The following is a 16,035-nucleotide window of genomic DNA, read 5'->3' on the forward strand; positions in this document are numbered from 1 at the left end:
AAATCTGAAGACAATGATTCAGACAATTTTCTTTCAGATGATTTTCAAGATTCTTGAGGTGAAGATTATTAAAGCATGACTCAGCATTAGCTTTACTACGTGTTCAATACTTTCAATGGATATCAAGATTTTTCAAGATTCCCCTTATCAATAAGATCATTTTGTCGACCAATATCAAGACAAGTTTTCAATAATTCAAGACACTTATTCAAGATAACTCATCAACTAATCAACTAATTTATATTTTATTCTGTAATGTAATAATGAAGACATATTCAAATGTATTTGAAATCCGCTCATTTGTAGTATAAATATGTATCACTTCATATGTAATAGGTAGAATGCAAGAGTAGAATGCAAAAACGAAAGATCAAAAGTGTGAGAGCAAAAAATTGTCCTTTGAGAAACACTTTGTAAAATTTATCAAGCAATAAAACGTTTCTTCATCGAAACTTCTACTTGTAAGTTATCCTTCAATATTTTCATTTCTTTCATTTCACTATTACTCTTCATATTTATTAAAACATACACATTTTATTACATTTTATTACATCTTCATCTATCTTTCATTTTACTTTTCAATACTTGAATTTATTACATCCTTCAATTTTTTAAGATCATGCCTTATATATATATAGATAAACCATGGAACCACACCAAGTTTATTCATGAACTTGCGCATCATACAGCCTCCTTTGCTGCTTTTGAAGCGGCAATATATTCAGTTTCTGTAGTGGAATCGGCAGTAGTTGACTGTTTGGAACTTTTCCAATTGATTGCGCCTCCATTACCATGCATCCACTCGTGCTTCTGCTCAGTCTTGGGACTCATTTCTTTCAAAAGATAAATTCAGTGACCGCTGGGCAAAAAACCCCTTTTGAAGTCTTGCATGTCGAACAGTTTCAGTATCTTTTCTATGTACATCCTTTGAGATAAGCCTATTAATTCTTTCACTCTATCTCTATGGGTACGATTCCTAGGATGTAGGGCGCTTCTCTTAAGTCTTTCATGGAGAAAGTTCTGGATAACCACATCTTAACTTTAGTCATCATTAGACCTGGCAAAACGGGCAGGTGGGCCAGGTTGGGGTCGGGTCCTAATGAGTACAGGTCTCATGGGTCTAAAACGGGTCGAATTATATGGGTCCAAAATATTAGACCTGGACCCTACCCTATATGGGTACAGTGGACCCGCAGGTGCCCATTTTTTCTCTCTCCAATTTTTAAAATTTATAGTTACACCCCTAAACTTCTTACAATTTTCATTTTTTACAATTACACCCCCAGGTAAAACTACTCCAAATATTATCCTTGATTAAAACAAAATGTCTATTAAAAATTCATAAATAATTTTCTACTCAACCCAAAGTCAATCCCAGATTCCCAAGTCTATTTTACTGCATTTATTGTTTACGTTTCTCCAGAAACTCAATTACTCAAACTTCCTCCTTTGAATATCCTACTCAACCCAAAGTCAATCCTAGATTCCCAAGTCTATTTTATTGCATTTATTGTCTACGTTTTTGTTAGTCGCTGATGGGGTTTGCATAGCGAAAATAAAAAATAAAATCCCCAACAATAAAATTGAACCCAAGAACCTTATACCTGATTTATGTTATTTACATATGAAATGATATTGAATATAAAATTTCCAGATTTCATACCAACGTTTGGAGGCTCCTTCAATTGATACGAATTGCTCCCACTCTAAGATAAGAGTGAACTCTCGGTATCCGCATGAAGACAGGATGGCGATCGACTTGCGGTCTCAAGTGGTAGCAAGACACACAAGCAAAAAGGATGCAAAATTTTTCTTCAAGAAAAATTCTCTTTCCCACCAAGAGAAAAATGTGAGAGAGAGTGAGATGAGTGGCTTGGATTTAATTAATGTGTTCTTCTTGTTTATTTTAATTTTAAGTTGCCTTTTATATGCAACAAAAATTAAAATCCTAATCTAGTTAGGAATAAATTTATTCCATGACTAGAATAGTAAATCCTCATTACCAAACAAGGTAATAATCCACATGACATCTTATTCAAATTCAAATATAATTTTCATATTCATATATTATCTTTATTAATATCATCAAATATTAATATTGAATATACATTTAAATTCAAATAAGAATTTCATATTTTATATATTATCTTCACTAATATTAATATCACATCAAATATTAATATTAAATAATATATATATAATATTTAAATATATAAATATATTTAAATACATAATCTCACTAATTTTAATTTCAATATGAAATTAAATATAGGCAACAACCTCAGCAAATTTAATTGCACTGTGAGATTACCAAAATGCCATTTCATCTCAAAAGATGAAAATATCCTTTCCATCATAAATGACGAAAATACCATTTCTCACCAATTCATCCTTAATCCGTCTTCTATTTGTGTGACCAGAAGGCTCCTCATCATATTGGCAGTGAGTAGTCTCGCGATTGACATCAATCAATCGTCTCACTAAACACAGACCAAGATTGGCCTCTAGCAAGGCATCATAGACACCCGATAGATTCAGATTTAGCGAAACAACTTGCCTATCAATGATATGGTTACTGTGCAATCCGATCATTTCATCATCTGTTATCTCATCAAGGTTGAGGTACAAAAATAGTGTCAACCTCAGTTATCTTCAATATCTTTGTATTCAGTTACTTGACCAATGACCGGAATAATAAATTGGATTGAGCAACAACTCAATCCCACTGTGGCCACAACTTTAGTGTCATTGCCATTCACTGAATTGCACCGTGAGATAACTTGTCCTGTACCCAAGAGTGATGAATCCTTTGTCAATCCACCATAGTCTTGATACACTCCTTGATGTAGCCAATCACTACCGTATTGATAGCTCTAAATAGAACTATGTTGGGTTAGTGTAAAACTACACCAATCGGTGCACAAGGCGCTCCGGTGATCTCAAGTCTAAGGATCACATGCACCACCATTCGTTAGAAAATTTATTCCATAGACACTAGGGTTACCATCTATATGGAATCCTCTAATGGATCTATCCAGTGAACTTGCCTACAGCAAGCACCCATGTGTCGCATCAGGTTGTCGGCAAACAACCTTGATAAGTGAGATCAGTCACTGTCTTTCGACAGGGCCGTTCAACACTATGATAGCCTTACCGTATTATTTGCGTCCTTAGTCAGAATAATACTGGGGCTACGGACATTTCTAGAATGACCACCATATGTGATCATAGGGTTCTCACTATCAAGATTTGAAACACTTGATACCCTCGTCACGGTTTTGCTATCCTAAGGACTTATATCAATACACACAATTATGATTTACATGATATAGAAGAAAATTGCCTTCTATTTATTAATAAAAATTATTTCAAAGAGTCATTTCTACAATAATTAATTGGCTCTAGGGCACCTACTCTAGTGCATTTATCGTCTACGTTTCTCCATAAACTCAAACTTCCTCCTCCGAATTTTGCCATAACTGCAAGTTCTTCAGCACTCTCATCAACACAAGAAGTGAAAATCACTTTTGCGAAAGAAAAATCTAGTTGTGGAGACAGGAGAAGTAGAGATAGGAGTGGACAATGGAGACAGGAGAAGCGACGCTGATAATCCGTGGATTATACTCTTTTTATTAGACTTTTTAGTCGGATTTAAGATACTTCTTAGTTCATTTTGACCGGAATTGCTACTTAATTCTTTATATTTTGTGTTTTAGGCTAAAATGGACATTTTATGCAAATAAGAAGCGAATTGGAGTTTTTGGACTCAAAAGTGAGCGGATTTCAGAAGTTAGGAAAGTTTTGAAGCAGAGTGGATGCACTATGAAGCTTGTTTCCTTGAGGAGAGTGACGAAGATCGAAGATTCAAGCAAAGAAGCAAGCGGAGGGGAATTCTGTAATTTCAGAATTCCACATGAAGGTTCACCACGACGAAGAGAGTTGCGCACGAGGGATTAATTCACTTCTTCGCCGCGACAAGAATCCTTCTTCGCCGTAGCGAAGTCTGCGAATTCCAAAAATGCACAGTTTCATTTAGGCATTTTTCTAGGTTTTTGGGTTGAGTATAAAAAGGAAACTTAGTCATTTTTGTGGGGAGTTGGTTTTTCAGTAGAGAGCAGCTTTTTACATTTTTCTTAGATTTGTTTTGGGCGAACTTTGATTGCAAAGGGTGAAGATTTGAGATTAAACCAGTGGATTCGTCATTTGGGGAGATTTCGTTTCTTTTCTCTTATTTTCATTATGTTGAACTTTGGATTTTTTCAATTCTTTTATTTTTATTGTTGATTTAGTCATGAACTAACCTATTTTTGGTTAGGGTTTTGATGTAGTTTGGATTCTAATAGGTTAAGTAATTGTTTCATATGATTTTGCTTTGATTGTGTGATTGTTCTGAAATTATTGTTTTTATGTGATGAACATGATGAGATTGAGAAATAATTCATGTTAAGCTTCTTGGGTAATTACCATTGTAGTATTAAATGCTAGAGATAGATTTAAGAATCAATGAAATCAATCTAGGATTCTTGTGCTTAATGAACTTTGAACTTTTAGTCTTCATTTTGTTGGGTGCGGAAGTTAATAGGGAATAGTAAGGAAGTATAGCCTAAGAAGGTATATTTTATACTTTAGAGAGTTTGATTTACAATCAATGCATGTGAATATGGAACTAGTATAATCCTTAGGTTTAACCCAAAGAATCCGAATGAAGTCAAAACCCTACCCGTTTGTTTGAATTGATTTTATCCGTGTTTTAAATCTTGCTTTCATAATTTAGTTTTGAATATTTAGAACATTTGATTTAGTTTAATTTAAAATTCTTCCATAAATCCAAACAACTCGATTGCTCCAACTTGAAAACAATAGAAAAATTTAGTGCTTAGCCACCAATCCTCGTGGAAACGATACTCACTCATCACTCTATTACTTGAGCGACTAGTATACTTACTACATTTTGCATGTTGTAAGAAACACGAATCAAGTTTTTGGCGCCGTTGCCGGGGATTGAGTTTTGTGTTAACATTAACATTTTCTTGTGTTAACTAGATTGGAGTGTTATGTTTACTTGATTGTTATTTGTTTTTATTTGTTTTGTTATTTTTCTTTGTTAGGTGTGATTTTACTCTTGCTATTTTTCTGTGTAGTTTATGCAAAGAGCAAGACGTCAACCAGTGGTTCCTGTTGATCCTGAGATTGAAAGAACCACTCGAAGATTGAACAGAGAAAGAAGAGAAAGAGAAGCTACAGTTGAACCAGAAGAAATAGTTATAGAGATGGTAGAGAATAGAACATTGAGGGAATTCTCAGTTCCCACAGTTGAAGGCAGTGGGTCGAGCATTACAAGACTACCGGTCCAATCCAACACTTTTGAGATAAAACCGGCAATCATCCAGATGATCCAGCAGTCGGTCCAGTTCAAGGGTGATTTGAAGGAAGATCCCAATCTACACATTGCAAATTTCTTGGAGATTTGCAATACTTTCAAGTCTAATGGAGTGTCAGATGATGCAATCAGATTGAGACTATCTCCATTTTCATTGAAGGATAAAGTTAAGGGATGGTTACTGGCACTACCAACAGGAACAATCACCACATGGACTGATTTAGCACAGAAGTTCCTGACCAAGTTCTTTCCTCCAGCAAAGTCGACAAAGTTGAGAAATGACATCACGTCATTCATTCAAGAAGAATCAGAATCCTTGTATGAAGCTTGGGAGAGATACAGAGAGTTACTGAGAAGGTGTTCACATCATGGGTTGCCAGTTTGGATGCAAGTCCAAACATTTTATAATGGATTAACGGTGAATGTACAAACTATGGTGGATTCAGCCTCGGGGGGAGCATTACAAAATAAGACTCTGGAAGAAGCTTATGAGTTGCTTAAGGTTCTGGCAAGCAACAACTATCAAAGACCTAATGAGAGGGTGCAACCGAAGAAATCTATGGGTCTGCATGAAGTTGATGCATATACAGCCATTTCAGCCCAACTGACAACACTTTAGAAATAGTTGGGAAGTATGCAGGTAAATTCCATTCAAGCTCCTTAACTAACTTGTGATTTTTGTGCAGGTAATCACGTGAGCAGTGAATGTCAAGTAGGGAACATGTTTGCCTCAACATCGTCATCATCAGAGCAGGTTAACTACTTGGTTGGAAATCAAAGGCAACAGAATAGTCCGTACTCCAACACATTTAATCCCAGTTAGAGGAATCACCCGAACCTATCTTGGGGCAATCAAAACTAACAGAATTAGCAAAACAATCAATGGAATCAAAGGGCATTGCCAAATAACCAAACAGGGGTAAACAACCAATAAGGAGGTTCAAGAGTGACAAAATTGGAGGACATGTTTAGGAAATTCATGCAAGAAACCATGGGTTTTATGAATGAGACGAGAACTAATTTTAGAAATCAAGGGGCGTCCATTCGGAACTTGGAGGTACAGATGGGACAATTGGCTGAAAAGCTAAATGAGAGACCACGGGGTGCTCTACCAAGCAACACAGTGACTAACCCACGTGAGCAAGCAAATGCAATAATTTTGAGGAGTTGGACAATTCTAGAAGAGGTGAAAAAAGAAGAAAAGCCACCTAAGGAAAAGGAAGAATCTGATGAGGAAGGAGATGAAGAGATAGTTACTGAAGAGAAACCATCTATTTCAAGGGAAGAAGAACAGAAACGGGAAGAGAGGCAAAAGAAAAGAAAAGAGAAATTGCCATTTCCCGAGATTCCACCAGAGTTAGCACATCACACTCCACCCGTGCCTTTTCCTCAGAGATTGAAGAAAAAGAATCAGGATAAGCAATTTTTCAAATTTATTCAAATATTAAAAAAACTGCATATTAACATTCCTTTTACAGATGCATTGCAACAGATGCCGAGCTATGCGAAATTTCTTAAGGAAATTTTATAGAACAAAAGAGTGTAGCGCCATTCTTCAGAAGAAGCTACCCCCGAAGCTCAAAGATCTAGGGAGTTTTACTATTCCTTGCATTATAGGAGACATTACTTTTGATCGTGTTTTATGTGACTTAGCTGCTAGTATTAATTTAATGCCCTTTTCTGTTTTCAGGAGATTGGGAATTGGTAAAGTGAAGCCAATGACCATGTTGTTGCAACTAGCAGATAGGTCCATAAAACATCCGAGGGGGATAGTGGAAGATGTGTTGGTGAAAGTGGATAAGATAATCTTTCCAACATATTTTGTTGTTTTAGACATGGAAGAGGATAAGGAAATTCCTCTTATTTTGGGCCAACCATTTTTGACCCTGGGAAGAGCACTTATAGATGTGTAAGAAGGGAAGTTACTACTGAGAGTTCAAGATGAAACAGTAACTTTCAATGTCTTTGAGGCTATGAAGTTTCCATCTGAATCGGATTCATGTTTTAGTGTTGATGTGGTGGATAAACTAGTAGCAGAATCTATTAAAGAGAACACTCCACAATTACCTCTAGAAGCTTGTATTGCCAAATCAAAAATAGTAGAGGTAGATGAGTCGACAAGTAATGAATGTGCTAGATTGTTGGAAGCACTTCAACCGATTGATGAGAGCCAAGATCGAGAATTTGAGGAATTTGACTTTGAAAAAGAGAAGGAAAAGGAAAAAAATGAAGAACCTCCACAACTTGAGTTGAAACCTTTACCTTCCCACCTCAAATATGTGTATCTTAGTGAATCAGTAACCTTCCCAGTAATTATTAGTTCAAGTTTGAGCAAATTGGAAGAAGAGCGGTTGATTAGGGTGTTGAGGGAACACAGACTAGCAATTGGATGGACTATTTCAGAAATTAGAGGCATTTCACCATCATTTTGCATGCACAAGATACTCATGGAGGATGATATCAAGCCTAGGGTGAAACCACAGCGAAGATTGAATCCTTTGATAAAGGAAGTGGTGAGAAAGGAGGTGGTGAAACTCCTAGATGTGGGAATAATTTATCCTATTTTTGATAGTCCATGGGTTAGCCCGGTACAAGTGGTTCCGAAGAAGGGAGGTATCACGGTGATAAAGAATGAGAGTAATGAATTGATACCAATTAGAATGGTCACGGGCTGGAGAGTGTGCATTGATTACCAAAAATTGAATGAGACGACAAGGAATGATCATTTTCCACTTCCTTTTATTGATCAGATGTTGGAGAGGTTGGCAGGGCATTCCTATTACTATTTCCTGGATGGGTATTCAGGGTATAATTAGTTTGCCATCGCTCTTGAGGATCAAGAGAAGACGACCTTCACTTGTCCATATGACACCTTTGCTTATCTAAGGATGCCCTTTGGGTTATGCAATGCACTAGCCACATTCCAGAGATGCATGATGTCGATCTTTGGAGATATGGTGGAACGGTTTATAAAAGTCTTCATGGATGACTTATCAGTTTTTGGTTCATCTTTTGACAACTGCTTATCTAATCTTTCTCTTGTTTTACAGGGATGTAAGGAGACGAACCTGGTGCTAAATTGGGAGAAGTGCCATTTCATGGTCCAGGAGGGAATAGTGCTTGTTCATAGAATTTCAAAAGAAGGAATAGAAGTAGATCGAGCAAAGACAGAAGTGATTGAGAAGCTACCACCACCATCAAATGTTAAAGCAATTCGAAGTTTCTTGGGGCATGCGGGGTTTTATAGACGACTCATCAATGACCTTTCTAAAATTTCTAAACCCCTTTGCAATTTGTTGATTAAAGAAGTTGCTTTTGATTTTAATGATGAATGCATGCATGCCTTTCTAACTCTAAAAAATTTATTAGTATCTGCACCTATTATTGCAGTTCCCGATTGGGGACTACCATTTGAATTGATGTGCGATGCTAGTGATTTTGCTCTAGGAGTAGTGTTAGGACAGAGGAAAAACAAAATGTTGCATGTAATTCAGTATGCTAGCAAAACACTCACTGATGCACAATTGAATTACATCACCACTTAAAAAGAATTTTTGGCTTTGGTTTTTGCTTTTTACAAATTTCTTTCATATTTGTTAGGTGCAAAGGTGATCGTCTATACAGACCATTCAGCACTCAAGCACTTATTGGCAAAGCAAGAAGCGAAACCTCGGTTGATAAGATGGATCCTCTTACTTCAAGAGTTTGAATTAGAAATTAGAGATAAGAAGGGGTCAGAAAATGTGGTGGCAGATCACTTGTCGAGGAGTGAGAGACCAATCTAGGGAAATGAAGAGGAATTTCTAATTAGAGAAACATTTCCGGATGAGAAATTGATGAGAGTGGATGAAGCACTATGGTATGTAGATTTTGTGAATTATTTATCATCCAGGGTGCTCCCAATTGGAATAACTTTCCAACAAAAGAGGAAATTCTTCTCAGATTTGAAGTATTACTTTTGGGAAGAGCCATTTTTGTACAAACACTGCACTGATCAAATGATACATAGATGTGTCCCAGATGAGGAAATGGAAAGCATTCTACGGCATTGTCACGAGAGGGAAGTGGGTGGCCATTTTGGAGGAGCTAGGACAGTAGCAAGGTTTTTCAATCTGGGTTTTATTGGCCAACCAGATGGTTCAGGAGTGCGACCAATGTCAACGACAGGGTAATATTTCAAAAAGGGATAAGATGCCGTTGAACAACATCCTTGTGGTTTAGCTATTTGATGTGTTGGGGATTGACTTCATGGGTCCTTTCCCAAATTCTTTTGGGAACACATATATTTTGGTGGTGGTGGACTACGTATCAAAGTGGGTGGAAGCAGTTGCATTGCCGTCTAATGATGTCAGGGTAGTGATTAATTTTGTGAGGAAGAATATTTTCTCAGGATTTGGAGTACCAAGAGCAATCATTAGTAATGGAGGATCGCACTTTTGCAATAGGTAATTAGACGCTCTGTTGGGAAAGTATAGGGTAAAACATAGAGTTGCAACACCTTACCATCCACAAACCAGTGGGCAAGTAGAACTGTCGAACAGAGAACTAAAGGGAATTTTAGAAAAGATAGTAAATGCATCTAGGAAAGATTGGTCACGGAAATTGGATGATGCATTATGATCCTACCGAACTGCATTCAAGACTCCAATTGGTATATCTCCGTTTAGAATGGTCTATGGGAAAACGTGTCACTTGCCGGTAGAACTTGAGCATAAGGCATACTGGGCAGTCAAGCAGCTAAACATGGACTTAAGAGTTGCTGGGGAGTAAAGGATGCTGACATTGAATGAACTCGATGAGTTCCATCTTGAAGCATATGAGAATGCTAGAGTGTACAAGGAAAAGACCAAGAAGTGGCATGACAAGCATATCCGGAAGAAGAACTTTGAAGTGAGTCAGAAAGTGTTGTTGTTCAATTCTAGACTTAGGCTTTTCCTCGGAAAACTTAAGTCTAGATGGTCCGGACCATTCACAGTTACAAGAATTCACTCATCCGAAGCGGTGGAAGTTACACATGAAGAAAATGGCACTTTTATAGTCAATGGACAGAGATTGAAGCCATACATTGATGGGGTGATGAGTTGCAAGTCCATCCCGATCCGACTTGACATTCCGACTTGAGGAATTGAGAGAGTCAAACTTTTGACTATAAACAAGAACTCATTGGGAGGCAACCCAAGTGTTTTCATTTCTTTATCTTTTCATTGTTTTGTAGTTGTTTAGTTTGTGGTTTGATTGTGTTTATGAAGTTTAATTTGTGTGTTGTTAGATGTTTCAGGTGAAATTGCGAATTAAAGGGGAAAAACTAAATCTTCCAGTTTTCGCTATAGCAAAGTGTTCTCTTCGCCATGGCGAAGCAACTTTTGAAAATATTTGGTCTGCAAAAGGTTCCAAACCTCACCGCGGCAAAAATGTTTCTTCGCCACGGCGCCATTCTCTCGATAAAGTTTTGCCGCGGCGATAGAACCATGAGCGAAATTGACTAAGGGAACTTCGCCGCGGCGAAGAACTCCCTGTAATTTTTCACTGCGGCGAAGAACTTCTCTTCACCGCGGCATCGACTAGGTTTTAAAACCCTAGAATTCAATTCATGAACTTCGCCGCAGTGAAGTCTGCTTTCTATAAATTCTCACATTCTTTTTTATTTTTCACGAAATTTTTCAAACACACTTGAGAGCAAAAAATTTTCAACTTTAATCTAGAGCATTCACAGTGATTTCTCAACCAAAACTATCACTCCTTAACCCTCCTAAACACTAAAACAACTCATTTCAACAACAATCATTGCAAAAAATTCACGAAATTTTTGAATTCAAGAATTTTGGGGTTTTGCAATCTGGGCTGATTTTGGCTCAATTGGTGGCAATACTCCTTATTGTTGGTAAGATTTCACGTTCTCTAAGCTTTTTATTCAAAAATTTCGAGTTTTGAATTATAAATCTAAGAATTTTGATTGTTGGTTGAGTTGTGGAATTTTGTGCTTGTGAGTGTTGATTTTATTTGAGGAAGGGTTGATTGTGCATTGTGTGATATTGAGAAGTGTGGGTTTTTAAATTTTGAAGTGTTTGGTTGAATTTGGAAAAATCGTAGTTTGGGGGTTGAGGTGAAATTTTTTGGAAGTGTTGGAAATTTTTGCAGGATTGAATTGGTTGTTGTAGGACACTTAAGTTGAATTTTTGAGTTGCATTGTTTGAGTTGAAGTATAGTCTAGGAGAAAATGCTACTCAAAGTCAAGGTACCAACCAAGGGCAAAGGAAAAGGAAAGAAAGTAGATGATCGGTTTATGAATAAAAAGGCTCGGAAAAACTATGAGGCAGCAGTCAAAAGGAAAGACAAGGGATTTATCCCTGAACGTGGACTGACTGCAACCGAAGCTGATGAGTGGAGTCAAAGGAGAAGTTGGGACAACTTTAGGAGTGAACCCGAACATGCGGCTGTGGAACCACTGGTGAGAGAGTTTTATGCCAACCTCCCTGAATATGATGAGGGGGTTGTTTTTGTGAGGGGTATTGATGTGGTATTCACGGCAAAGGTCATCAATGATTTCTATGGCTTACCTCAGATTAACAAGGATGAATATGAGAGGTTTAGAAGGACACAAAAAAGGGATGAGGTGATTCTTAGAACCATAGCGAAACCAGATGCCTTTTGGGATATTTCAAAGAAGGGCAAGAAATCCATTAAGGGGACTAGTTTAACACCAGTGGCTCGGTTGTGGCAGTATTTATTTCAGCTAGAATGATGCCGGAGACGCACCACAGTACAGTGACGTATGAGAAGACACTTTTGTTGTATTCTATTGCCACAGGAAAGAGAATGGACGTGGGGCACATCATCCTGATGAATATCCAACTTGCAGCCAAACCAGGGCGAGGCAGTTTTCCATTCCCACAACTCATCACAGCGTTGTGCACTAATGCGGGGGTCGAGGTACAGGCTAATGAGCCACTGATCCATGCTGCCCTAGTCCTCAACACAGCCTACTTTCGAAAACATCTTGCACCTCAAACAGAAGCAGGGTCCAGATCAGGCACCAAGAGAAGGAGAACAGCAACAGCTGCCACCACATCCGGTTTAACAGTCCCAATGAGAGAAATGATGCAAAAAATGATGGGTCTGATGAAAAGGATGGAACAACGTCACGGGTGACTGGCAGAGAAGGCTAGGAAGACACATGAGCTGCAAATTAGCTGCTGCAACAATGTCGGGATTGATACTTCAGAACACCAGTAGGAAGACTGGGATTCAGATGAGTGGATGAGCTCCGATTCAGAAGAGGATGACACTGAGGAAGAGGAGGAGGCCGAAGAATGAGCACTTGAGCACCTGTTTTAGTTTCGTTATTTTTATTTGTTTAGTTGTTTCTATTTTTCTTTTATTTTGAACATTGAACTCAGTTGATATTATTGTTTGGGATTGTGTGTGTTGTTTTAGTTGTTCATTTTTGTTTTAAATTCTAGTTGATGTAAAGACGAGATTAGGGTTGTAATACTTTCATATTAGTCAGTGGATTTTTCTAACATAGTGGACACCATAGTTTTAAATTGTTTTTACAGAATTTGGGGGATGAAAAAGCTGAGGACCGGGTGTGCACAATGTTGAGCGGAACTTCAACTTCATGGATTAATCAGAGAACTATCTCGCAATTTTTTTATTTTGTTCTCTATTCCTAATTTATGCATAATGTGACATTGGGGACAATGTCATCTTTAGTTTGGGGGTAGGAAAAATTTGAATTTTATTTTTTATTTTTGTTTCAATTACATTTGTGTTTTTGTTGTTTTTGCCAATGATGAATTGCACAAGTCCATGATGAGACTAGGATTGTAGGGATATTATTTCTGGAAAATGTTAAGCATTGCTTCAAGTTTATGTTTATTGACTGAATTTTGATTGAGGTTTGTTGAGTGGTTTAACCACCATTTTTATTTATTTCGGCATGCTTAGATTTATTTTATGTGGTTAGGTAAAGTCTGATAATGTTGATGGACACTAGAACCTAGTATAGAAGTGCTTGAGGCGAAATTCTAGGATTAGACATTGTTGAGGAAATGATTTAGGCGTTTTTTAGAACATTTGAGTCTTTCCAGCCGACCCATGAATGAATCTTTCCCTAGTCACCCATTTGAGCCTTATGAGATCATCATTGCCTTATTTTCCTTGCAAACCAAAAATTGTCCAATTTCTATACCCTAAACATTTAATCATCCCCCTTAGGAGAATTTTGAGCCTAATGCAAACACAAAGAAAGTGAAAAGTTGCGCGAATCACTAAAAGAACAGTTTGGGGGTTGTGAGAAGGGCGATAAGAATAAGAGAAGTAATTAACCTCATTTTGATGATTACTATTTTCATTAAAAAAAAAAAAATTTCTTTAGTTCAATTCAAAATCAAAATAAGGAATGCATAAGTTTTAGGGGTGTAAAATGGTAGACACTTTGATTGGTGGTTGAGAAGAAGTGGAGTTTGATGTGACCTGTAGTGTTTGCATGAGGAAAACCGAGTTCTCTTACTTTGTTTATCCTATCTTCTTTCTTAAAACCCACTACCCGAGCCTAACATTACAAGCTTGTAAAGACCTGTTGATTCTTAGCGATGTCTAGTCTACGTTAGTGGAGAGTAGTTTGATATTTAGGCTTATGGAGTCTGCCACCATTTGATAAACTTTTCATTTCTGCATAAAATATTCTGTGAAGTTTGAATGTGGATTGAAGTGGGGATTACCTACTCGGTAGACCAATTGAGAAAGACAGTCGATGTAGCTTATAACTTCTTGAAGTGTTGAACATTTTCTGATAATAATTTTTCAACAACCATTGAGACTTGTGCGATTTCTAGGCAATTCGTATGTTGAGTTTGAGTCTAAGTTGTGTTTGTTCATTTTTCAGTTTTGTTGTGTTGTGTTTTGTGTTTTTGGTTGTTTATTGTTTTTCTTTCGTTGAGTCCTTATGCTCAGGGACGAGCATGTCTTTAGTTTGGGGGTATTTGATCATCCGTGGATTATACTCTTTTTATTAGACTTTTTAGTCAGATTTCAGATACTTCTTAGTTCATTTTGACCAGAATTGCTACTTAATTCTTTATATTTTGCGTTTCAGGCTAAAATGGACATTTTATGCACATAAGGAGTGAATTGGAGTTTTTGGACTCAGAAGTGAGCGGATCTCAGAAGTTGGGAAAGTTCTGAAGCAGAGTGGATGTACTATGAAGCTTGTTTCCATGAGGAGAGTGACGAAGACCGAAGTTTCAAGCAAAGAAGCAAGCGGAGGGCAATTCTGTAATTTCATAATTCCACATGAAGGTTCGCCGCGGCGAAGAGAGTTGCGCACGAGGGATTAATTCACTTCTTCGCCGCGACTAGAATCCTTCTTCGTCGTAGCGAAGTCTGCGAATTCCAAAAATGCACAGTTTCATTTAGGCATTTTTCTAGGTTTTTGGGTTGAGTATAAAAAGGAAACTTTGTCATTTTTGTGCAGGAGTTGGTTTTTCAGTAGAGAGCAGCTTTTTACATTTTCTTAGATTTGTTTTGGGCGAACTTTGATTGCAAAGGGTGAAGATTTGAGATTAAACCAGTGGATTCATCATTTGGGGAGATTTCGTTTCTTTTCTCTTATTTTCATTATGTTGAACTTTGGATTTTTTCAATTCTTTTATTTGTATTGTTGATTTAGTCATGAACTAACCTATTTTGGGTTAGGGTTTTGATGTAGTTCAGATTCTAATGGGTTAAGTAATTAATGATTACTATTTTCATATGATTTTGTTTTGATTGTGTGATTATTCTGAAATTATTGTTTTTATGTGATGAACATGATGAGATTGAGAAATAATTCATGTTAAGCTTCTTGGGTAATTACCATTGTAGTATTAAATGCTAGAGATAGATTTAAGAATCAATGAAATCAATCTAGGATTCTTGTGCTTAATGAACTTTGAACTTTTAGTCTTCATTTTGTTGGGTGCGGAAGCTTAATAGGGAAGAGTAAGGAAGTATAGCCTGAGAAGGTATATTTTATACTTTAGAGAGTTCGATTTACAATCAATGCATGTGAATACGGAATTGGTATAATCCTTAGGTTTAACCCAAAGAGTCCGAATGAAGTCAAAACCCTACCCGTTTGTTTGAATTGGTTTTATCCGTGTTTTAAATCTTGCTTTCATAATTTAGTTTTGAATATTTAGAACATTTGATTTAGTTTAATTTAAAATTCTCCCATAAATCCAAACAACTCGATTGCTCCAACTTAAAAACAGTAGAAAAATTTAGTGCTTAGCCACCAATCCTCGTGAGAACGATACTCACTCATCACTCTATTACTTGAGCGACTTGTATACTTGCTACATTTTGCATGTTGTAAGAAACACGCATCAGATACCGGCGATGAGAGACGACTGATGACAACGACGATGACGATGACGATGAGTTTGAGTCTTTGAGAAGAGGCTAATGAGAGACGACGTTTGAGAGAAGGCTAATGAGATGAGAGATGACATTTGAGAGAAGGCTGATGAGATAAGAAACTGAGTTTGAGAGAAGGTTAGGGATTCATTTGGGTTTCATGATTTGGGACAAAATGAAAGGGATTTAATTTTTTGGGTAAAAGACAGGTACCCGTGGGCACCCATGGGTGGACCCATGTGACCCGCTGGCAAAAC

At 37.2% G+C, this 16,035-nt stretch overlaps 1 non-coding gene across 1 annotated transcript; it reads right to left on the minus strand.

Annotated features, from left to right (window-relative positions):
* Positions 1–5,648: 5,648 nt before the first annotated feature.
* Positions 5,649–5,755, minus strand: LOC116134619. The gene has a single exon (XR_004128771.1). It is a non-coding gene; the product is annotated as a small nucleolar RNA R71 (small nucleolar RNA).
* Between the last annotated feature and the right edge of the window lie 10,280 nt (positions 5,756–16,035).

This window comes from Pistacia vera, unplaced genomic scaffold (assembly GCF_008641045.1).
Source record: "Pistacia vera cultivar Batoury unplaced genomic scaffold, PisVer_v2 Contig1081, whole genome shotgun sequence".
Classification (NCBI taxonomy): Eukaryota; Viridiplantae; Streptophyta; class Magnoliopsida; order Sapindales; family Anacardiaceae; genus Pistacia; species Pistacia vera.